General features: G+C 46.8%; 2 non-coding genes across 2 annotated transcripts; both read left to right on the top strand.

Moving 5' to 3' along the window:
• Positions 1-358: 358 nt before the first annotated feature.
• trnar-ucu (transfer RNA arginine (anticodon UCU)) lies at positions 359-449 on the top strand. Its single transcript is given in 2 exon segments — positions 359-395; positions 414-449. It is a non-coding gene; the product is annotated as a tRNA-Arg (tRNA).
• A 25,075-nt stretch (positions 450-25,524) lies between these two features.
• trnal-uag (transfer RNA leucine (anticodon UAG)) lies at positions 25,525-25,607 on the top strand. The gene has a single exon. It is a non-coding gene; the product is annotated as a tRNA-Leu (tRNA).
• The last annotated feature ends 250 nt before the right edge of the window (positions 25,608-25,857 follow it).

Below are 25,857 nucleotides of genomic sequence, written 5' to 3'. Positions count from 1 at the left end.
CTTGATACTCATGACATCAAGGGATATGAGGATAGCATGGGAAAGGGGCTTTGAGGTAGGTGATCAGCCATGATCGAATTGATTGACAGAGCAGGTTCGACGGGCTGAATAGCTTACTCCTATGTTCCTCTGTTCCTAAGAGAGTTGGCGCCAGCGCGCAGCCCTGCTTTACCCCACTGCTGATCTTGAAAGCGTCTGATGTTGCTCCATTGTAACTGATGGAACTGTGCATGTTCTCGTGGAAAGAAGAGATGATGCCCAAGAGGTCAGGAGGGCAGCCGATGTTCCATTGCAGTTTGAAGAGGCCGTCTCTGCCGACAAGATCAAAGGCCTTAGTGATGTTAATCAAAATGTGTGAGGCTCTGTGGCGCAATGGATAGAGTGTTGGACTTCTAAATAATGATTAAGACGATATTCAAAGGTTGTGGGTTCAAATCCCACCAGAGTCTGATTTTGAACCAGAAACAGAGGAGCACAACGGAACAACAAATGAAGGAATGTGCCAAAAGCACAGACTCGGAGACAGAGCGAGAGAGAGAGGAGCAGAGCAGGGGAAAAAAAATCGAGGAGTGACGTCACAATGGAGAGTGAGAGCAGGGAAACAGAGAGCTGCTGCGGTGAGGATACAGGATTTGGTTCTTTCTTCGGTGCAGTGGAAGGAGCTGTTTGGTGAGGATCTGGTAAGCTGTGACATCTCAGGCAAGCAGGTAGTTGATTGGTTTGGAAGAACCGACCTGCTTGATGCGCATCCGGTAAGTGATTAAGATCCATTTTAGTCCTAACATTTAAAATAGTAAACAAACTAGTGGTAAGTTTATTAAAATATGCAATAAAATGAATAATTGAATAAAATATTTAAGTAGTTAATTGAAACACGTTAAGGATGACAGGACAGGTGATGTGTCACAGCTGCAGCATGTGGGAGTTCCTGGATGCCAGTGTGATCCAGGGCAAACACGTCTGCAGTAAGTGTTTGCGGCTCAAAGAGGGAGAAAAAAGGAATGTAGTGGTAGTAGGGGACAGTATAGTAAGGTGGATTGACTCTGTTCTCTGCAGCAAAAGCAGGAGTCCAGACGGCTGTGTTGCCTGCCGGTGCCAGGATTCAGGACATCTGCTCAGGGCTGGAGCGAAACATACAATGGGAGGGGGAGGATCCAGTCGTCGTGGTCCATGTCGGTACCAAAGACATAGGCAGGACAAGGATAGAGGTTCTGCAAAGTCAGTCTGAGGAACTAGGCACCAAATTAAGAAGCAGAACCTCAAAGTTAATCATCTCTGGATTATTACCTGAGCCATGTGCAAATTGGCATAGGACAAATAAGATTAGAGAAAGTAATGTGCGGCTGAAAGACTGGTGTGGTAGTAGTGGGTTCTGGTTTGTGGGGCATTGGCACCAGTACTGGGGAAAGAGGTGGTTGTACCGTTGGGACGGTCTACACCTGAACCGTGCTGGTGCCGGTGTTCTAGCGAGCCACATAACGAGGGAAGTAGAGACGGTTTTAAACTGAATAGTGGGGGCAAGGGATCAAATTTGGGAAGATATGGTGAATCAAGGAGGAGAGACACGGCGAGAGAGAAAGGTATAAATATGGGAAATGATAAACAGACTGTGACAGGAAGGGGCAGAATGTACAAATCTAAGAGTAAATCGACAGATAAGGCCAGAGGTGACAAAAATAATAAAAGGACAAAACTAAATGCTCTGTATCTGAATGCATGGAGCATTTGAAACAAAACAGATGAACTGGGAGCACAAATAGAATAAATTAGTACGATCTGATAGTCATTACAGAGACATGGCTGCAGGGCGACATAGATTGGGATGAGAATATTGGAGGTGACATGGCATTTTGGATGGACAGGAAGCTAGGAAAAGGTGGCGGGGTAGCTCTGTTAATTAATAATGGTATTAGCGTAATCGAGAGGGATGACCTGAGTTCTGGAGATCAGGATGCAGAATCAGTTTGAGTACAAATGAGAAAACATAAAGGCAAGAAGTCACTTGTGGGAGTGGTGTACAGGCCACCTAACATTAACCACACTGTCGGATGGGATATAAAGGAAGAAATAATGGCATCTTGTCAGAAAGGTACTGTGATAATTATGGGGGATTTTAATCTACATATAGAGTGGAAAATTCAGATGGGCAGAGGTAGCCTAGATGAGGAATACATAGAATGTTTTGGGGATAATTTCTTGGAACAATACATTCTGGAGCCAACCAGAGAGCAGGCTATACTAGACCTGGCATTGTGCAATGAGATAGGATTAATTAATGACCTCATAGTTAAGGTGCCCCTAGGTAGTCGCGATTATAATATGATTGAATTTTACATTCAGTTTGAGGGAGAGGAGAGTGGGTCCCAGACTAGTATTTTAAATTTAAATAAGGGCAATTATAAGGTCATGAAAGCAGAGCTAGCTAAAGTGAACTGGCAAATTAGGTTAAGGGATAAGTCAATAGAGATGCAGTGGCAGACATTTAAGGGGATATTTCAGAATACACTGAATAGATACATTTCAACGAGAAAGAAAAGTTCCAAAGGTGGGACTCACCATCCATGGTTCACGAAAACAGTTAAAGATACTATCAAACTTAAAGAAAAAGCCTATAATTGTGCAAAGGTGGGAGGCAGGTCAGAAGATTGGACAGAATATAAAAAAAACAGCAAAGAATGACTAAAAGATGGATAAGGAAGGTAAAATTAGAGTATGAGACAAAGCTCGCAAGAAATTTCAAGACAACTAGTAAGAGTTTCGATAGATATTTTAAAAAGAAAAGAGTTAACAAAGCGACTGTTGGTCCAATAGAAAGTGTGTCTGGGGAATTAATAATGGATAATTAAGAGATGGCAGATGAATTGAACAGATACTTTGCATCGGTCTTCACTATTGAGTATACAAATAACATCCCAGTATTAGCCGTATATCAGGAAATTGAAGGGATGGAGGAACTCAAGAAAATTACAATCACCAGGGAAGTGGTACTAAACAAATTGTTGGAGCTGCGGGTTGACAAGTCGCCAGGTCCTGAATTGGCTAGTGAGATAGTTGATGCGCTGGTTTTAATATTCCAAAATTCCCTAGATTCGAGAAGGTTCCGTTAGATTGGAAAAGAGTGAATGTAACTCATTTATTCAAAAAGGGAGGGAGACAGAAAGCAGGAAACGACAGGCCAGTTAGCTTAACATTTGTCTGAGGGAAAATGCTTGGAGCTATTACAGAGGATGTTATAGCAGGGCATTTAGAAAAAATTAAGGTAATCAGGCAGAGTCAACATGTTTTTTTGAAAGGGAAATCATGTTTAACCAATTTATTGGAGTTCTTTGAGGGAGTTACATGTGCTGTGGATAAAGGGGAACCAGTGGATGTATTGTATTTTGATTTCCAGAAGGATAAGGTGCCATATCAAAGGTTATTGCAGAAAATAAAAGCTCATGGTGTCGGGGGTAACATATTGGCATGGATAGAAGATTGGCTAGCTGACAGGAATCAGAGAGTCAGCATAAATGGGTCATTTTCTGGTTGGAAAGAAGTAACGAGTGGTGTGCCACAGGGATCTGTGCTGGGACCTCAACTTTTTACAATTTATATAAATGACTTAGATGAAGGGACCGAAGGTATTGTTGCTAAATTTGCTCATCACAAAGATAGGTAGGAAAGTAGGTTGTGAAGAGGACATAAGGGGGCTACAAAGGGATATAGGTAGGTTAAGTGATTGGGCAAAGACCTGGCAAATGGAGTATAATTTGGGAAAGTCGGAAATTGTCCACTATGGCAGGAAGAATAAAAAAGCATATTATCTAAATGGTGAGAGATTGCAGAGCTCTGAGATGCAGAGGGATCTGGGTGTCCGAGGGCATGAATTGCAAAAGGTTAGTATGCAGGTCCAGCACGTAATTAGGAAAGCTAATCGAATGTTATCATTTATCACCATGGGAATTGAATACAATAGTAGGGAGGTTATGCTTCACCTATCCAGGACATTGGTGAGACCTCTTCTGCAGTACTGAGTACTGTACTTGTCTCCTTATTTGCGGAAGGATGTAAATGCATTGGAGGTAGTACAGAGAAAGTTTACGAGACTAATACATGGAATGGGTGGGCTGTCTTACGAGGAAAGATTGGACAAGCTAGGCTTGTCTCCGCCAGAGTTTAGAAGAGAAAGAGGCGACATGATTTGTTATTTAATTTATTAATTAACAAATTAGCTATCCTCCAGTCTTCCTGTACCTCACCCGTTGCTAACGATGATACAAAAATCTCTGCCAGCGCCCCAGCAATCTCCTCCCTTGCTTCCCATAGCATCCTAGGATACATCTGATCAGGCCCTGGGGATTTATCCACCTTAATGCGCTTCAAAACCTCCAACACCTCCTCCTTTGTAATGTTGATATGCTGCAGGATATCGCTGTTCCCTCCCTTGAACTCACTAGCTTCCATGACCTTCTCCACGGTAAATACAGACGAGAAATATTCATTTAAGACCTCGCCCATTTCGCGTGGCTTCACACATAGATTGCCACACTGATCCTTAAGGGGACCTACACTCTCCCTAGCTACCCTTTTACTCTTAATACACTTATAGAATCTTTTAGGATTCTCCTTTATCTTATCTGCCAGGGAAATCTCATGGCCCCTTTTCGCACTCCTAATTTCCTTCTTAAGTATACTCCTATATCCCCTATACTTCTCGAGGGACTCGCTCAATCCCAGCTGCCTATACCTGACGTATGCCTCCTTCTTTGTCCTGACCAGACCCTCAATATCCCTCGTCAACCAAGGTTCCCTAAACTTGCCAGTCTTGCCCTTCCATCTAACAGGAACATGCTGGCCCTGAACTCTTCCTATCTCACTTTTAAAAGCCTCCCACTTGCCAGACGTCCCTTTACCTGTAAACAGCCTCTCCCATTCAACTTTTGAGAGTTCCTGTCTGATGCCATGGAAATTAGCCTTCCCCCAATTTAGGACTTCAACCTGAGGACCAGTCCTATTCTTTTTCATAACTATCTTGAAGCTAATAGAGTTATGGTCACTGGTCCCAAAGTGCTCCCCGACTGCCATATCAACCACCTGCCCATCCTCATTTCCTAACAGGAGATCGAGTGTAGCCCCTTCTCTAGTCAGGCCATCCACGTACTGCTTCACAAAATTATCCTGGACTCACTTAACAAATTCTTCCCCATCTGATCCCTTAGCACGAAGGCAGTCCCAGTCAATATTAGGGAAGTTAAAATCACCTACTATTACAACCCTATAATTCCTATACCTAGTATTAGGGAGGCAACATACCATCCTGGAGTCTCGTTTGCGGCCACAGAAACGCCTATCTGCAACCCTTATGATAGAATCCCCTATCACAATAGCTCTTCCTCCCCTTTTCATCCCCTGCTGTGCAGCAGAACCCTCCGTGGTGCCACGGACCGCGCTGTTGCTCTTTTCCCCTGGGAGGTCTTCCCCCCAACAGGAACCAAAGCGGTGTATCTGTTTGAGAGGGGGATGGCCACAGGGGACTCCTGCACTACCTGCCTGCTCCGACTATTCCATCTGGTGGTCACCCATCCCTTTTCTGCCTGTGCATCCATTACCTGCGGTGCGACCACCTCACTAAACATGCTATCCATGACACCCTCAGCTTCGTGGATGCTCCACAGTGAAACCACCCGCAGTTGCAGCTTCATAATGCGAGTAGCCAGTAGCTGCAGCTGGATACACTTCCTGCACACATGGTCGTCATGGAGACTGGGAGGGTTCCTGAATCCCCACATAGCGCAGGAGGAGCATATCACGGGGCTGAGCTCTCCTGCCATGACTTATCCTTAGATTAATTAGTTACTCCCTTAATTAAAAATACTAATGACACTAGGGGCCTTGTTCTACCCACTACAATCTAAAGTCCTTCATAAGCTACACTGAATAAAAAAAACACTTTAGTAGTACTCATCTTATCAGCAGAGGTTTTTTTTCAAGTAAAAAACTTTGCCCTTTTCTTTAAGATATTTAAATACACTAACAGCAGTGACTCACCAACCAATCACCTTGCAGCTCTCCTCTGACATCACAGTTGGCTTCTTTTTTTTCAAAACTCCAGCACACTGGAAGAGCTCCACTCCACTCCTGGAAGGGAAGAGACTGGGCCTCGATCCTCGGATTGGATTTATAAGGCTCCGCTCTCAACATTCTCCTCATATCGGTCCATATAGGTCTGCTCCGCTCCGCTCCTCTCCGCTCCCGGAAGGTAATTCACCAGCTTTTGCAGAAAAGTAGGTCTTAAGCTGTTGCAGTACCTGTTAGAAAGATAGTCTAAGCTATTCTGAAGTCATCTTCCAATGTCATCCACATGGAAGCAGGATTTTAAAGGCTAAGATGTAGTTTTTAAAAGTCACTTCAATCTTGCTCAAGAGTCTTTTCAAAGAAGCCAAGTAAATCTTGATAAAAAGTCATATACATTTAGAGATCTTTTAAAAGCACTTCAATCTTGTTAATAAAAAGTCAGATGTAAATTTAAGAACTCTGATCAGGCTATGATAAAAAGTTACATACAATTAAGAAATAAAATACAACATTTAAAATGTCTGAACTCCCTCTGAAAGTTGACAACTGCTGCTGCCGGTGTCTTCCTGGAATAGTGGAGCTGTTGTGTCAACAGAAAAGTCCTTCCCGAGCAGCCCTGAGCCTGTTGGTACCGGCTTTAATCCAACCCAGGTAAAAATCAGGGTACATTGTGGGCAATGAGCCCAAATTGCTGAACTACAGGTCCCTGTCACTTTAAAGAGTGGGCTGGTGCGATTATGATCAGAGGCTCCTTCCAAGCACATTTCTCACCACCACAACTTCCAGATGCTGGTGTTAGTGTGTGCATGTACCAGCAGTTGCAGTGCTGCTCAGACCCTCAATAGCAGTGAAAGTCTCAGAGTTCACCACTATTGGGCTGTAAAATCCAGGCCAATATCTCACAGCCCTGTTAGATTTGCTCTCCCTCTGTACAAAATCAAACTTCACACATTGTCTTTCACTCACTCCTGTTTCCAGCCCTGACGGTGCAGAAATCCCCTCTCAAAGGTACACAATCCAGTTGATTTCTGATCAAATACCTCCTTCCTCATTCAATAGAGGAAACAGAGACATGAACACGAGTCAGGTGCAAGAAAGTTTCACCAACAGAGCAAAGAAAGTCACCAACAAAAGTCACCCCTACTTTCCAAATAATTTCACTGGAATATTCTTTCACTTGTTTTGTCGGATGACTGCAATAAATCTGAAAATGAGCACCATGACGTTTGTGTTCACTCGTCACTTGTTCTCCTGTGTTTGTCTGTCACGTTTGTAATTCAGTTTGTATTGGATATTGAAGAGAATCTCTTTTCAAGATGATTACACATCGTACTGTGTTTAAAGCAACCAACTTGGAAAATGGCAGAAAATGAATGTTTCAATACCTGTGTGACCAGATTCTTCCAATGCTTTTCAACAGCTAGATTGATGATGCTTGTCATCTGTATCCTGTGGAGAATGGGAGAAGAGAATAAAAACATGGTGCATGAACAGGACAGACTGCGTAAAATGGGAGCACAGAAATACTGCCACCTCATTGAAAGTTAATGAGATTTATTTGAAGTCAGACACCTGTCCACAATGAACAAGTGAATACATTAATTGTCCACTTTCAATCTAAATGGGACTGAGCTCCAACAGAGAAGTTTTCTGGAAAATACCTGCTGCAGTTTTAAAATTGATGAACTGGAACATCTTATACTAACTTTCAAATAACTGGAGTGATTGTATAGTTCTCATAGTGGAGAGAAGGAGTTGTTTATAAATATAAGCAGAAAGACACATTTGTGGATTGGTGAATGAGCTTTATCTTTCTGAAATGTATTTGTCCATTGGTTGCAGGTCACTGGAAATTCTTTTTTACATTTCAATTGTAGCAGCAGCAGTTAGCAGCAAAATGTCTGATTAATCAGAGTAGTGGTTCTGGAAAATACTTAAACAGCCGAGACCCTGTAAAACAGAACTCCAAGTAACAGTTTAAATAAGGCACTGAACTGACAGAGCGGTAAAGGCCTGCTCAGGTCAGGAAAAAAAACCCGACCCGAACCTGACAGAACCACATTGGACCCGAGCCCGACCCGGCCCGAGTATCTCCATTTATTCCCACGCCCAAACGAAACCGAGCCTTACCCGACCACTGGAATGTTCACTTTATGTACCTCCCGATTCCGAATCTACAGGAAGCTGCAGCATGAGCGCAATGACGTCATAGAGATGCTCACTTGCTCACTGAGCAGACTCAGAGTTTCCCTCCTTGATGACCCGGACTCCCAGCTTAGGTTGGCTTTTCAACTTTTGACACTTATTAAACTCAACTTCCCAGCAGAGTTAAATGTAATACTTACTGTGTGTGTCCGACACGGACTCAGCCCGACCTGGACCCAGCCCAACCCGAACCTGGCCCGACCTGACCCGAGCCCGAAAGCCAGACCCGGAAGAGCGACCCAACACGACCCGGACCCGACACAGGTCGTCGGGTCCCGTCGAGTTCAGGTCGGGTGGCAGGCCTTTGCAGAGCGGAGGTCAGATGAGGCTTGAATTAATTTCAATCACTGAATCTAAACAAGAAGTAAATCTGCCAGGAATGGAAGGCTTTGCTTTACCTGTGAGCTTGTGGCACAACGGTAGCGCGTCTGACTCCGGATCAGAAAGTTGCGTGTTCAAAACACGTCAGGCTCAGTTATGTTTTACAGCAGCTCAAGTTCCTGGATTTTATATCAGAAGAGAGTTCGTTCTCTTGGAATATTCGTGCATGGTAGAATTTCAAGATCAACTTTAATAGATTAAAGTCCTGATTTCTGGTTCCGTTCCATTTCCATGCTCAGTTCTTATTTCACACAGTTTTATATCAGAACAATGTTTCAGGGATGTGATGTGTCCATTGTTTGTGCAATCGCTCTGTCACCCAGTGTGAGAAATAAAACACAAACCGCACAGCGTGCGGCTCAAACCCATACCTGGCTCTGTCTATCGGCCGCTTAGTTCAGTTGGTTAGGACGCAGTGTTGATAACAACAAGGCTGTGGATTTGATCCCCATGTGCGCTGTCACATGGTCAGTCATTAATTTGACACATTTTTGCAACACTTAAAGTCCAACTTTTAGATGCAAACAAGTTTACATCAAATGTCAAAGGGAATTTATTTTGAATAACATCCATTGTATCTTTGTCACTGGTCTGGAGTAACACAGAATTCTTTCCAATTATCTTCCGTTTTCTGATAAACGTTGAACTCGTGGCCTGTTCTCGTTCATGGTCACGAGCAGCAAAAACAGACAGAGCAAGTCTGACTGCCCAGAGATGTGGAAAAGGCTTCAGTTTGGGACATATGCAGCAAATCAAATGTTCACCCGGCCCTGAAAGATTCAAAAACTGGGGAAAAGGACTGAAAGAGAAAGAGAATAAGCTAATGCTGACAATGTAAATATTTCCCATCATTGATATCTCTCTATTCCAATCCAACCTTCAGAGTTGGGTAAATAATTTCAGTGTAAATTGTGCAGCTCAAGAGTCAAAACCAAAGGGCGATGCAGAATAAAGGAGAACTGCCAAAACCCCAGATTGAACCAGGGATCTTCAGTCCAACACACTCCCAACTGAGCTATTTCAGTCTCACAGGCTTGGGATGATAAGTGGCAAGTAACATTCGCACCACACAAGTGCCAGGCAATGACCATCTCCAACAAGAGAGAATCTAACTATCTCCCCTTGACATTCAATAGCATTACAATCACTGAATCCCCCACCATCAACATCATGGAGGTTACCATTGGTAGCCATACAAATAACGTGACTAGAAGAGCAGGTCAGAGGCTTGGAATCCTGAGGTGAGTAATTACAGTGCAGCTATTGGCTCCACCCCAGGGGCTGAATTTGTTCTGTAAACCATGAAGCAGCTTCCTCTCAAATCCCAGGTTTATCAATAAATCCTCTCACAAAAGCCCCAAAGTGTGATATATTCCTCTCACTCATCCATGACTCCTGACTCCCCAAAGCCTGTCCACCATCTGCAATTCACAAGTCAAGAGTGTGATGGAATACTCTCCACTTGCCTGGATGGGTGCAATTCCAACTCAAGAATCTCAACACCGTCCAGGACAAAGCAGCCCACTTGATTGGCACCCCATCTACAAACATTCACTCCCTCCACCATCGGCACACAGTGGCAGCAGTGTGTACCGTCTACAAGATGCACTGCAGCAATGCACCAAGACTCCTTCGACAGCACCTTCCAAACCCAGCGACCTTTACCACCGAGAAGGGCAAGGGCAGCGAATGCAGGGGATACCACCACCTGCAAGTTCCCCTCCAAGCCACACACCATCCTGACTTGGAACTATATCGCCGTTCCTTCACTGTCGCTGGGTCAAAATCCTGGAACTCCCTTTCTCACAGCACTGTGGGTGTACCTACCCCACATGGACTGCAGCGGTTCAAGAAGGCAGTTCACCACCACCTTCTCATGGGCAATTAGGGATGGGCAATAAATGCTGGCCTAGCCAGCGATGCCCACATCGCATGAAAGAATGAATAAAAATGTGAAGTATCAAAATATCAAGTATTTATGAGTCCAATTGTCAGCAATTTTATTCACTGGATCCAATTGAACTAATAGCACACGGGAACCACGGGGCTTCAGAGCCTCGCCTGGTTAAAGGAGCTGACTTGGAGGTGGGAGCTGAGTGTTGTCTTCACTGGGAAGCTATCGGGTGAGGCAGCAAAACTTGGCAGAAAGGGCATCGGGAAACACTGTCAGGAGTGGGGGCCAATGTGCCAGCTCTGCAGAGGGAACAACACCAGGGTGCCATTGGGGCAGTGCCACTTCATTGAGGGTGACAAGTGAGGTAAATGTGGCTGGGTGTTGTTTACTGTGAAGGCCTTGCACTCAGGGAGGGGCAACCTGTCATGGGCCTCATTCGAGGCTCTCATTGGATTCGAGGCTCCCATTGAGGAGGAGGAGGAGGAGTAGAGAGGAAGGGAGGGAGGCACAGGCACCAGCAGGGGCACCACAGCAGCTTGGGGGCCCACAGGAAGGCCAGCCTCGAACAGGAGGCTGGAGAAGGAGGCAGAGGAACACGTCAGCCGAGGTTCAACTACCTGCAGATGTCCGAGTGACAGTGTCTCCGCAGACTGCACCTCTCCACGGGGGTCGTCACTGATCTCTCTGCTATGATGCAGCTGTGCCCCATGCGACTTGGTGGGCACCTGATGCCAGTGTCACTGAAGGTCACCGTGCCACTGAACTTCTTCACCACCAGATCATTGCGGGGATCCACTGGAGATATGTGTGGAATCTCACAGTCTGTAGTGAATCAGTGCATCAAGGAGGTCACCAATGTCCCGTTCAGGAGGGCCGGTGACGATGTGCACATTGATCCAAACAGTCAAGCTGAGAGAGCGATAGGATTCGGGGACATCGCTGGATTCCACCAGGTGCAGGGTGTCATTGACTGCACCCATGTGACCATCATGGCTCCTGCAGACCAGCCAGCAGCCTTCAACAGGAAGGGCTTCCACTTGCTCAGTGTGCAATTGGTCTGCGACCACTGCAAATGGATCCCATAGGTGTGTGCACAAATCCCGGGAAGCAGCCACAACGCCGGCATACCAAGGCACTCCCAGGTGCCAGAACCTTTCCGCGGCCCCATCCGCTTTCAGGGATGGATCCTTGGAGACAAGGGCTACCCACTGAGGACATGACTACTGACGTCTGTAAGGAACCCACGCACGGATGCAGAGGAGAGGTACAACACCTGCTGCGGGTCAACCCGAGCGACCATCAAGGAGGCCATTGGTCTCCTGAAGATGAGATTCAGGTGCCTAGATCGATCCAGTGGAGCCCTTCAGTATGTCCCGGCGAGGGTCTCGCATATCGTGGTGGTTTGCTGTGCACAGCACAATCTGGCATTACAGAGGGGTGAGGTGTTGACTAGTGAGGATATCGTGAAGTGTGATGTCTCCTCTGATGATGAGGATGTGGAGGAGGATGCTGCCCAAGCAGTGCCAGATGAAGAACCTCAGGCACAGCAGGGAAGGGCCATGAGATACACACAAGGGAGACATGAGACACCCTTATACATTCAAGTTTCCTTTGAGCCTTACCACCTTCTGGAACCAAGGCAATAAAGTCTTAGCTTTAAACAGCCCTGTTGTCACCTCCTTCCTTCTGTTCTGCAGCGTCCAGGTACACATCGCACAGTGACAAGGCCAAAGCTTTGTGAACTCAGGGCTTGGTCCCTCACTTCCAGCCCCTTGGGAGGAAGGTTTTAAATGAAGTCCCAAAGGGCATCAACAATAGGAAGGAGACATAGTGAGAGAACATCATTTCTTTCTTCCGTGTGACAACAAACGCAACCCTATCCATCTGGAATGTACATTCACCGTGAACCCTAAGTGAATCTAGGTGCTCTTCTTAAATCTTTTCCGGGTGCTCCTACGTGGTGCTCCCCCTGCTCTGTCAGCTGAGGTGGAGACAGGCTGCTGACCTTGCTGCCCCATGGCTTGGGATGACATTGGTGGCCGTCCTCTTGCTGCCTGAGGCCTGGAGGGCCCCGGCACACTGAGGGCCTCCTGCACAGGTACAGGGACCCCCCTCTGTCATCGAGGGTGATGGAGGCAGGCACTGGCATCACTTGTGTCACTGGCAGAGGGGCTTTGGAGCTACTGTCCACACCAGGAGCACCCTGAGAGGAGACCCCAGATGTAGCAGCCAGCTGCTCCTCCCCCTTATAAGACACACTTGTAACTCGCTGCTGACCTGAGAGGGACGTGGACCTGGTGAAGAGTTCAGGTGCCTCGTCCCCCCTCTCACCTTGTCACCGCTGGATGGAGCTCATGGACAAAGCGATGGAGTGCAGGTCTGCACACATCTCCGCCAGCCACTGATTGATTGGCTGGATCTGGCTCTCCATGAGAGTCACCAATCTCACAATGGAGGAAGCCAGACCCACCCCCATCAGAGACAATGCAGCACCCAAGGCCTGGATGGACTCCTCCACCATCCTTGTTTGGGTACACATAGCCTCTGGCAACTCTGCCAGATGTTACCTGACCTCTCGCTGCAGCTGCGGTATTTCCCGTGTTGCTGGTGACACCAGAGGCATGTCATCAGCCTGGGGCTCAGTGTGGGCCTGGCCTCCCACAGACCACCAACTGTCAGTGGCCTCGGCTGTCACAGCCTCCGTCAGCTGCCCGGGCCTGTCTGTGATGTGCTCATCAGTTTGCGTGAGCGTTTCTGTTCTGGTGGAGGGTGCAGGGGAATGATGTGATGGTGCACCATCTGAGGCTCCCTCCTCCTCCTCAGACGTGTCCGGCTGTCTCCCAGTCTCTCCAGCTCTTTGCTTTTGTCGTTCATCCGGGCCTTCATGAGAAAACAGGGACATTGAAGGGTTACGGTCTGCCCATCGTGACATTCCAACCACCCCTACTGTGCAGCTCCATTGATGCAGTGGTGAACAGATGAGCAGTGTGGCTCCTTTGCAGCGGATGCTCCCTTGTGCCCCAGGAGATGTTCACTCACTCTCTTGGGTAGATGCCCCTGTCTCTCCATCAGCTATGGAGCAGCTGCTTTGCTGCCCGGCCTGTTCCATGGCCTCCTCCTCCATCGGGATGAGGACACGGAGATAAGGCACTCCACCGCCAGTCTTGACACGCTCTTTCCAATTGTGGGATGTCTTCTCCTGCAGACACAATGATGAACAAAGTTAGTCTCCCAGCGGGGACAAGCCCAACATCTCTGATGGTGATAGTCCTGCAGTCCATGATGTGGACACACATATGCCTCCTGCATGCGGCCCCTCTCGAGGGACTGTGTGAGGTTATATAATGACTGACGTGTGCCTCTCCTGCTGCCCTTCCCCAATACACATGACTGGGTGGTCACTCCCTTTCCACTAAACATTCCCTCTCACTCTGCCACATGCAATGTCCAAAGGGTCCAAAGTGCTTTGAGTTGTCGCCTGAGCAACCTGGATCAGGTCATTGACCCACTTCCTGCACTGGATCCATGTCCTGGGGGTGAACCCATGGCTGCTGACCTCAGTTACTATCTCCAGCCAGCTTTGCTTGGTCAGGTGGACAGGTCTCCACCTCCCATCCCTGGGGAAGTGGATCTTGCACCTTTCTCTTGTCTCCTGGAGGAGAACCTGCAGGGTGGCATCGCTAAACCGTGGCACCATGGTCACTGCAGGCTCGCTTTCAGCTCCTTACCCATCAGGCAACAGAGGCAGCAGAATGGGTCCTGGGGCATCAGAGGCAGCAGAACTGGTCCTGGGACAGCAGAGGGCTCTCAGGAAGACACTCCTTTAAACCAGGCAGCAGTGAATGCAGGGCTGGCAGCCCTTTAAATATGGTGCCAGCACCTGCCGTTGTGTCAGATGTCGGTGCCATCGGCACCTCGTTCCCTACCTCTGGTCCTTGTTTACATGGGCCCCACGCCTCCCCTTCATTAATTTGTCGGCTGCTCCGTGATCGGAGTCGGTCGGCCGCAATTCACTCGTGTGGTGACGACACCTGCTTCCGGTACCTCTGCCGAGAGCCGCACCGTTAGTTTAAAATTCAGCCCATGGGGTCAAGAGTGGAAAATCTCCCCTCTGATTCTCTCTACTTAAAATGAAGGAGACACCAAATTAAAACTGATGAAACCAGGGATTGTATCCTGGTTCTTCAATCTAGTGTTCTCCCAACTGAGCTATTCCATCCTCACTCTGAGCTCATCTTCATTGGAGACAAATATAACTCCAGGCGGAATTTCCCCACCCGTTCATTCCTCACTTCAGGGGAATGGGACCCGACCAGATCGCGGAACTCAGATTATGTTAATGATCTGCTCTTGATATCTTCATATTATTTTGCGTTTGAGCCACTTTTAATCAGGTTCACGGACAAATTCTTCTATCATCCCTTCTCCCACATTCTCTCTCTCTCATTCATTCTTTATTCCTCACAATCCAGAAAGGGTTAGGAATCAGAGCTCAACCCCAAACCCTCTGCACACAGACCTCTGTCTGTCACCCTGTTTGCTCCAAGATCCAAGAGACCAGTCAATAAATTACACTCTTTATAAACACAGAAAGCTGCCTCACAGTGTTGGACACAGAGTTAAATACACTGAAGTCTTTTGAAAAAAGTTCATCTTACGGGCTGTGTTACTGAGCCCACAGAGCAGGCCAGGCCCAGGCTCCAGCCCCAGCCCCACCTGGGCTGTGTTAGCTGATGTCACCTGGTGTGATACTGAGCCACATGGAGCAGGAAAGGGCCTGGTTGTATTCATGGCCTGTGTTGAGTTAACTGAATCCACCCAATGTTGTAGGAGCCACACAGAACAGAATGGGCCCAGGCTCCTTCCTCAGCCTGAGGGATGATAGTTCATCTCACACGGTGTTGTACAGAGCCCCACACAGAACAGGAAAATCCCAGGCTCCATCCCCGGCCTGTGGTATTTTACTTCATCACACCTGGTATGGTACGGAGCCCCCAAAGCAGGAAAGATCCAGCTTCCATCTCCAGCCTGTGCTGAATTAGCTGATCTGACCTGGTTGGCACTGAACCACAATCAGGGGAGGATGGGCCGAGGCTCCCTGGCCTGTGGTGTGTTAGTTATTCTCATTTGGTGAGGTACTGAGCACTATATAGAGCAGGAAGGGCCTGTGCTCAGTGAGCTGATCTCACCTTGTGCCTTCCTGAGACCCACACACAGAGCAGGACAGGCCTAGGCCTCATCCCCGGCCGGTGCTCAATTAGCGGATCTCAGCCAAAAGATTTTGATAAGGTTCCACACAAGAGGCTTCTCTATAAGATTAAAGTCCATGGTATCAGTGGTAATATATTGATCTGGATTGGGAACTGACTGGCACGACGTAGGCAGAAAGTAGTTACAGATGGATCTGGATCTGTTTGGAGACCAGTTACCAGTGGTGTCCCACAGGGATCGGTGTTGGGTCTGTTGCTCTTTATTATTTTTATTAATGATCTGGACGTAGGTGTAGGGGGCACCATCTGTAAATTTACAGATGATTTGAAGATCTGTGCGAGTGTTCAGACTGTAGACGATGCTTGACTGTTTCAGGCTGATCTTAATGTGTTGGGAGATTGGGTTCATGACTGGTAAATGATGTTTAATTTGGGTAAGTGCAGTGTTATTCATGTGGACAGGGCGAATGCTCAACATTCATACACCCTTCAGGGAAAAACATTAAAGCAGGTGGAGAAAGAAAATAATTTTGAGCAGAGATCTGGATGTTCTGGTGCACAGATCTCGAAAGGTACAGCACCAATGCTGTGAAGTGATAGCTGGAGCAAATAGGGGGTTGGGCTGCATTCAGAGGATAATTGCATATAAGATGGGGCATATTCTTTCATGGGATGTGAGCGACACTGGCAAGGCCAGAATTTGTTACCCATCCCTAATTGTCCTTGACAAGGTGGCGGTGAGCTGCCTTCTTGAATTGCTGCACTCCATGTGGTGTAGGTACACCCACAGTGCTGTTAGGAAGGGAGATCCAGGATTTTGACCCAACATCAGTGAATGAACAGCGATATTGTTGCAGATCAGATGGTGTGTGACTTGAAGGGGAACTTGCACATGGTGGTGGTTCCATGCATCTGCAGCCCTTGTCCTTCAAGGTGGTGGAGGTCTTCGGTTTGGAAGGTGTTTTTGAAGGAGCCTTGGTGAGTTGCAGCAGTGCATCTGGTAGATGGTACACACTACTGCCACTGTGCGTCAGTGGTGAAGGGAGTGAATGTTTAAGGTGGTGAATGGGGTGACAATCAAGGCAGCTGCTTTGTCCTGAACAGTGTCGAGTTTCTAGAGTATTGTTGGAGCTGCACTCATCCTGGCTTGTGCCTTGTAGATGGCGGACAAGTTTTGGAGAGGCAAAAATCACAAAATTATTACAGTGCAGAAGGAGGCTATTCGGCCCATTGTCTCTGCATAGAATCATTGAACATAGAAGGTTTACAGCACAGGAAGGCCAAAAATCGGGCAACCCAGCGGAATCCCATTGTCCAGCATTTGGACCGTAGCCCTGCAGGTTCAGGTACTTGAGGTGCACATCCAGACTCCTCTTAAATGAGTTGAGGGTTTCTGCCTCAACTACCCTTATAGGCAGTGAGTTTCAGACACCTCGCACCCTCTGGGTGAAAAAACGTTTCCTCAACTCCCCTCTAATCGTTCAACGAATCACTTTAAATCTATGCCCCTTAGTCATTGACCTCCCTTCTAAGGTAAATAGACCCTTCCCATCCACTCTATCCAGACCCCTCACAATTTTATACATTTCAATCAAATCTCCCCTCAGCCTCCTCTATTCAACCCCAGCCGATCCAATCTTTCCTCATAGCTGCATTTTTCCAGAGCTGGCAACATCCTCGTAAATCTCCTCTGTAACCTCTCTAGTGCAATTACATCCTTTCTGTAATGAGGTGACCAGAACTGCACACAGAAATCAAGTTGTGGCCTAGCTAATGATTGATACCGTTCCAGCATAACCTCCCTGCTCTGATATTCTATACCTCGGCTAATAAAGGAAAGGATTCCATAAGCCTTCTCAACCAACTTATCAACCTGTCCTGCTACTTTCAGGGATCTGTGGACATTCACTTCAAGGTCCCTCACTTCCTCTACACCTCTCAGTATTCTCCCATTAATTGTGTATTCCTTTGCCGTGTTTGACCTCACCAAAGGCATCACCTCACACTTCTCCAAGTTGAATTCCATTTGCCACTTTTCTGCACACCTGACCAGTTAAGCTTGTGTCTATGGTTACCCCCAGGATGTTGATGGTGGGGGGGATTCAGCTATTGTAATGCTGTTGAACGTCAAAGGGAGATGGTTACATTCTCTCTTGCTGGAGATGGTCATTGCCTGGTACTTATGTGGTGTGAATGTTACTTGCCACTTAGCAGGCCGAGCCTGAATGTTGTCCAGGTCTTGCTGCTTCTGGACACGGACTCCTTCAGTATCTGAGATGTCCCGAATTTGTCCTTTTATGAAACCTTGGTCAGGCCTCACTTGGAATATTTTATCCAGTCTTGGTCTCCTCACATGATGGGTGATATTGAGGCTTTTGACAGGGTACAGAGGAGAGACATTAAACTAATTCCCAGTGTAAGACATCTTCGTTATCAAGTTAGACTAAAAGAGTTGGGACCCTACACCTTAGAGAAACCGAGACTGAGGGGTGATCCAATTGAGGTTCATAAGTAATGAAGGGTCCAATTTAGCATGGGAGAGGAGTCATAATTGTATATTGTAAAAGGCCAGATGTCACCCGGATCACATTAAATTTCATTTTCAGCAACAGGTTACTGAACCAGGAGGGCTGAGTGGTTAAGGTGTTGGACTTAAAATCCAATGAATATATGTCTGTGTGTGTTCAAACCCCACTCCTGGTATCTGTGCCGGCCAAATGTTACTTGTTGTTTCCCTGACTTTTGCCTTGCACCATCATCTCTTCTGTCATTTAATCACTCCTGCCTTCCAACCGATCACAGCTTCCTATTATTTGCCCCAGCACCGTTCCTTGTCTCTGCACTTGCTTATAAGCTGGGAAACCTTGAACTTAATCTCCTCTGTCCCCTCACAATGACCTTCTCATCTTTCCTGAACTGTGGTTCCGCACAGGATCCGCTGCCTCTCCGGCTCCCCTCCAGGGGTAACTGAAGGCCCTGAGCCTGGGTCTTGCTTTATACGCTTGCTGGTAGTTGAGTCCTTGCATGTCCAGACTCCTCCAGGAAGGGCTTGCCATAATCTTCCAATCTTCCCTGGATAAGGGGATTGGAGAGTGACAAATGACACCCTTATTCAAGAAAGGGTGTAAGGACAGTCCAAGCAACTCCATGCCAGTTAATTTAACATCAATGCTGGGTAAGGTTTCAGAAATGATAATCAGGGAAAATATCAATGGACATTTAGAGAGGTTTGAGTTAATTAAGGATATCCAGCATGGATTTGTAAAAGGCAGATCATGCTTCACTAATCTAATTGAATTTTTTGATGAAGGAGCAGAGAAGTTTGATGAAGGAAATGCAGTGGATGTTGTTTCTATGGATTTTACGAAAGCATTTGATAAGGTATCACATAAAAGGCTGGTTAACAAAATTCAGGCTCATGGAATAGGAGGGTCAGTGTCCAATTGGTTAAAAAATTGGATTAAGGGCAGAAACAAGCAAGTTGTAGTAAATGGTTTCTTTTCAGACTAGGGGATGGTCGACAGTGATGTTCCCCGAGGGTCAGTGCTGGGATCACTGCTTTTCTTGCTATGTATAAAATATGTGGATCTTGGAATACGGAACAGAATCTCAAAATTTGCTGACGATACCAAACTTGGAGGTGAGGCAAACAGTGAGGATGATATGAACCGCCTGCAATAGGACATAGATAGGCTAGCAGAATGAGCAGAGAGGTGACGGATGGAATTTAATACTGTTAAGTGTGAGGTGATGCATTTTGATAGAAGTAATAGGGAGAGGCAATGTATCCTTAATGGCACAGTTCTAAAGAGTGTTCAGGGACAGAGGGACCTGGGGATGCATGTGCACCGATCTTTGCAGGTAGCAGGGCATATTGAGAGAGTAGTAGTAAAATATATGGCATCTTGGGCTTTATACAAACATACAAGCATACGAACATATGAATTAGGAGCAGGAGTAGGCCACTCGGCCCTTCCAGCCTGCTCCGCCATTCAATAATTTCATAGCTGAACTGATGACCCACATTTCCAGCTACCCCTGACCACCCCCTTGCTTATCAAGAATCTATCTACATCTGCCTTAAAAATATTCAAATACTCTGCTTCCACTGCGTTTTGAGGAAGAGAACTGCAAAGACTCACAACCCTCTAAGAGAAAAAAATTCTCCTCATCTCTGTCTTAAATAGGCGACCCCATATTTTTAAACAGTGACCCCTAATTTTAGATTCTCCCACAAGAGGAAACATCCTTTCTACATCCACCCTGTCAAGACCCTCAGGATCTTATGTGTTTCAATCAAGTTGCCTCTTACTCTTCTAAAATCTGGTGGATACAAGCCAAGCCTGTCCAATTTTTCCTTGTAAGACAGCCCACCATTCCAAGTATTTGTCCAGTAAACCTTCTCTGAACTGCCTCCAATGCATTCACATCCTTCCTGAAATAAGGAGACCAGTTCTGTAGACAGTACTCCAGATGTGGTCTTACCAATGCCCTGTATAGCTGAAGCATAACCTCCCTACTTTTGTATTCAATTCCCCTCGCGATAAACACGAGCAATCTATTAGCTTTCCTAATTACGGGCTGTACCTGCATACTAACCTTGTGCGATTCATACACGAGGACACCCAGATCCCTCTGCATCTCAGGGCTCTGCAATCTCTCACCATTTAGATAATATGCTTCTTTTTTATTCTTCCCGCCAAAGTGGACAATTTCACACTTTCCCACATTTTACTCCATTTGCCAGGTTGTTGCCCACTCACTTAACCGATCTACATCTCTTTGTAGCCCCCTTATAAGAACATAAGAAATAGGAGCAGGAGTAGGCCATTCAGTCCCCAAAGCCTGCCCCACCATTTAATAAGATCAGGGATGATTTGCCCCAGACCTCAACTCCTCTTTCGTGCCAGCTCCTCATAGCCCTCAACTCCCCAATATTTCAAAAATCTATCTCCCTCCTCTTTAAATGCTTTCAGTAATTTAGCCTCCACAACTCTCTGGGTAGAGAATTCCAGACATTCACTACCCTCTGAGAGAAGAAATTCCTTTGCATCTCAGTTTTAAATGACTGTCCCCTTATTCTGTAACGATGTCGCCTAGTTTGAGATTCCCGCACTAGTGGAAACATCTACCCTGTCAAGCCCCCTCAGAATCTTATACATTTCAATAAGATCACCCTTATTCTTCTAAACTTTAATGTCTAAAGGCCTAACTTGTTAGCCATTCTTGATAAGTCAACCCCTTTCTCCCAGGAATCAGCCGAGTGAATCTCTTTTGACTGTATCCAATGCCAATATATCCTTTCTTAAATACGGGGACCAAAACTGTACACAGCACTCCAGGTGTGGCCTCACCAACACCCTGTACAGCTTTAACAAGACTTCCCTATTTTTAAACTCCAACCCCCTAGCAATAAAGGCCAAAATTCCATTTGCCCACTTAATTACTTGCTGCACCTGCATGCTAACTTTTTGTGTTTCAATCACAAGAACACCCAGATCCCTCTTTTTTGGAGTCTCTGTCTATTTATATAATAGTCTGCATTTTGATTCTTCCTACCAAAGTGTATGACCTCACACTTTCCTACATTAAACTCCATCTGCCAATTTTTGCCCACTCACTCAACCAATCTATATCCCCTTGGAGATTCCTTATGTCGTCATGACAACATGTCCTACCTATTTTTGTATCATCAGCAAATTTGGATATATTACACTCTGCCCCCTCCTCCATGTCATTAATATAGACAGTAAATAATTGAACCCCAAGCACTGATCCTTGTGGCACTCCACCAGTCACATCCTGCCAATGAGAAAATGACCCATTTATGCCTACTCTTTGTTTCAAGGAATTGGTAACTCGTGTGTGCATCATCACTTCAGGAAGTGATGTCATACAGTATGTGACAGAGTAGGAGATGGGATGATCCCCGGTAAGATGTGCCTGTAATACTCTCCTGTAAATTGTATATAGTATTGTCAGTCTTCAATAAAAAAGTCAAATTATTTGTTGGCGTTGATCAGTGTGTGATTGGTAAGTCTGTGTGAAGAACAGGGGTTGGCAACATGTCTGTGCATGGACACCAGTATCCACGTGAAAACAGTTCGGTCCGTGACTGATAATTTCAGGGATGAGAAATTTCCCATTGGCTTCTTCTTCCAGACCAGTCTGACTTTCAATCAAATCGCAGCCGTCAGTTTCACAGCTGACAGGTCCTTAGAGCAGAGACAACGTTTCAGAATCTCGGACAAGTTCGGAGCTTTCCGGCAGTTCTGATTTCATTTAAAGGCCCTCCAGAAAAACCCGAGCTTGTCCGAGTTTCGGAAGTGCTGTCTCTGCTCAAAGCACGTGTCAGCTGTGAAACTGACGGCTGCGATTTTTAAAAAAAGACTAACCATAAAGCTGAGAGTTCTCGCTCTCTGCAACTGTCAGAGAGAGGGAGAGAGAGAGAGGAGAGTAAGAGGGAGAGAGGAGACCGGGGGTGGGTGTCGGCAGAGAGAGAGGGGCAGAGAGAGAAAGGACAACCTGAAAGGTTTACCCCGTATCCTTAGATTATGATCCATGGTTCTGGACTCACACCCAAATCCCATGAACGAATAAAAAAAGTCACAACTGTGATTGGCTCTTGTAGCGGACTCTGGTTAACAGACAATATTCGGAGCGCCGGCCCCAGACTGTTTAACACTGGCTGAGCTGAGAAAATACAACTCACCCCCGAGAATCCGCAGCACAGACTGAGCGGAGGGGAAAACCTGGCCTGGGAACTCTACATTCAGGGAACAGTTTGTCCTGTGAATATGCAGTTGTGAATATTGTGGAAGAGAGATTGTATTAAAGGGGAGGGCGGGTTAGTCTGAAGCTACTGTGTTTGTGGGTCCGCTCTCATCGCCGGATTTCAGAGTCATTCTTGTGTAAAATCAAATGATTTTCCAGTCAAAGAACCGCCCTGCTCCCTGCTCAGCCCCAAAGTGGGAATTCGGGATCATTTTTTTTTGATTTCAAGATTGCAGTTGAAAAGTGGAGAACATGTCAGCGAGGGGTGAGAGAGGGCAGTCAGTGCAGCAATAAAACCAGGTGAAATGGAAAATGGAGTCCTCAATCCGAGTGAAAGCTTTTCAACAGCAAACATACTGGAGTGAGAGACAGGAAAGATCTAGTCTGGAAGTGTGGAGTCTCTGAATTTCAATGGAATTGGAGAGTTTGTGAGGAGAGAGAAACACAGAGAGACAGCAGGAGCCGGGAGCTGACAGGAGCTTGTCTCCGCCCCGTCCTCTCTCTGCCTTGAAGTTGCTCTGTGCCACCATCACTGGCTTCATTTCTGACCCAGTTCACATTGACAGAGAGAATTTGTGCAGAGTCCCGCAGCCGCCCAAGTCAAGACCCCCAAGAAGAAGAAGGCGGCTCCCCGGAACAAGCCAGCCGGTCTCCCGTTGGGCGAACAGATCCTCAAGATTGTGCCGGCTTTCAGCGATCACAAGGGGATGTCCCTGGACGCCATAAAGAAGGCTCTGGGTAGCAGCGGTGTCGATGTGGAGAAGCTCAGGACCCAGATCAAGCAAAGTATCAAGAGGAATGTGAACAAAGGCTCCCTGGTGCAGAGCAAGGGACAGGGAGCCTCCGGCTCCTTCAAAATCAGCAAGAAGGAAAACCCAGGGAAAAGTGGGAAAGAAGGTGAAGAAACCAGCAGACAAGAAATCTTTAGTGAAGAAACCAGCAGACAAGAAATCTTTAGTGAAGAAACCAGCAACCAAGAAATCTTTAGCGAAGACACCAGCAGCCAAGAAATCTTTAGTGAAGAAACCAGCAGATAAGAAATCTTTATTGAAGAAACCAGCAGACAAGAAATCTTTCATGAAGAAACTAGCAGACAAGAAATATTTCATGAAGAAACCAGCAGAAAAGAAATCTTTAGTGAAGAAACCAGCAGCTAAGAAATCTTTAGTGAAGACACCAGTAGACAAGAAATCTTTAGTGAAGAAACCAGCAGACAATAAATCCTTCGTCAGAAACCAGCAGACAAGAAATCATTGGTGAAGAAACCAGCAGCCAAGAAAGTGACAACAAAGAAAATAACAGCCAAGAAAACGAGCAGCAAGGCGGCGGCAACGCCAAATAAGGCGGTGAAGAAAGCAGCGCTTCAGAAAAAGTCTCCTGCGAAGAAGGTCAAAAAGGGCAAGAGTGCGGCGGGCGGAAAGGCGCTGAAGAAAGTGCAGACATGGAAGAGCAAGGTCAAGCCGAAAGCAGCGAAGGCTCAGAAAGCAGGGTCTGGAAAGAAGTGAAAGAGCGCGGGAAACATGTAAACATCTGAACACAAAGGCTCTTCTCAGAGCCACCCACATCTCTCAGGAAAGAGCTGATCCCCTGATCAAATGATCCCTGTCCCGGCCCCGCCTGCAGATTCCACATGGAAATGATTTGGAGTAAATCCAGGATCCCTGGTGATTCGCTGAGATCCCCTCCACCCAGCCCTTTCCCCACTCTCTGCAATAAAACAGAAGGATGTCCGGCCCTCACTCTAACTGGGGATGTGTTCGGTGTAGTCTCAGTTCACAAATTCAGGGGGAGAGTCCTGTAAGGTAGCTCGGTCACTCTGACTGAAACCGCCAGTTCCCCGGGGCTGCAGCCACTGACACTGCGGGAAGAGAATCCCCGACTCTACCCCGCCGCCGGGGGAACAAACAACGTTGTGTCCGGAGAATAGGGAGCGCCGGGGAGAAGGCACATATTAAAGCGCTGCAGTGGACTCAGCTCCTGTGTGTGCACAACTCTCACTGATTCCGTCCTCTGGGAACAGTGCGGTCTAAACAGATCAGGTTAGGAGAGAAACACACAGCCCGAGAATGGCCTCTTTCTTCCTGCATTTACTCTGTTCTGGGAGCAGATTCTCATTGAGAAGTGGCGCTCAGATCACCGGAGAGAAAAAAAAAACACAATTCAAACTTCCAAATGAAAAACAGAGAATTCACCCGGACACTTCCATTATTAAATTAATTCATCAGCTCCGAACCAGTTCCCGTTAATGTACAGGGATGGTCTCGGGATTTATCAAATCGAAGGCAGCGGGATTTATTAAATTGTTGATTCTGACACCCTGTAGTTCAGTTCTTCACTTTACTGGAGGGGGAGATGTGTGAGCAGAGAAACAGAGCGAAATCCAGAGAGGGAACTGAAAACACACCTGGACAGATGTGAAACAGGTCAATCCACTGTTACAATAACTCCATCACTGATTCCCTCCTGACAGTAACCAGTCCTTTCACAGAGACTGTGGGTGGCTCTGAAAAGAGCCTTTGGTTTATTAGATGACATTTTGGCCGCTTTACTTTTTCTGGGAGCTCTTGAGTGCTGGTTTTCTTGGGCAGCAGCACGGCCTGGATATGAGGCAGCACCCCGCCCTGAGCGATAGTCACCCCTCCCAGCAGCTTGTTGAGCTCCTCGTCGTTGCGGACGGCCAGCTGCAGGTGTCTGGGGATGATGCGGGTCTTCTTGTTGTCCCGGGCCGCGTTACCGGCCAGCTCGAGGATTTCAGCGGTCAGATACTCGAGCACAGCAGCCAGATAGACCGGGGCTCCGGCACCCACACGCTCAGCATCGTTACCCTTTCTCAGGAGCCTGTGAACACGGCCCACCGGGAACTGCAGTCCAGCCCGGGAGGAGTGAGACTTGGCCTTGGCCCGAGCTTTCCCGCTGGTCTTTCCTCTTCCAGACATTTCCACAATCTCACAAATACTTTCACAAAGAATGAATAATTTCCTTAGCATTAATAATAACAGACAGGCGATCAGGATGGCCGAGCGGTCTAAGGCGCTGCGTTTAGATCGCAGTCTCCATTGGAGGCGTGGGTTCAAATCCCACTTCTGACACCTTGTGTTTTGACTGCACTGGAGGCGTTTGGGAGCAGCGGTGAAGAGCAAAGAGAGAACAGGAAAGAACATGGACAAGCAAAATAACAATGGACCCAAAGATGTTGCATCAAAATATTAGAGGAAGAGGCAACTAAGCAAACAGCAGGGCACAGAAAAGATCAAAAATGTAACCTTTGTATCGGGGTGGAAGATGTTGCCAACATCCTTAATGAATACATTACTGTCTTCTCAAATGAGGGGGTGATGC

Source organism: Heterodontus francisci, unplaced genomic scaffold, assembly GCF_036365525.1.
Source record: "Heterodontus francisci isolate sHetFra1 unplaced genomic scaffold, sHetFra1.hap1 HAP1_SCAFFOLD_43, whole genome shotgun sequence".
In the NCBI taxonomy this organism is placed as follows: Eukaryota; Metazoa; Chordata; class Chondrichthyes; order Heterodontiformes; family Heterodontidae; genus Heterodontus; species Heterodontus francisci.
This window is presented reverse-complemented; position numbering and strand designations above follow the sequence as displayed.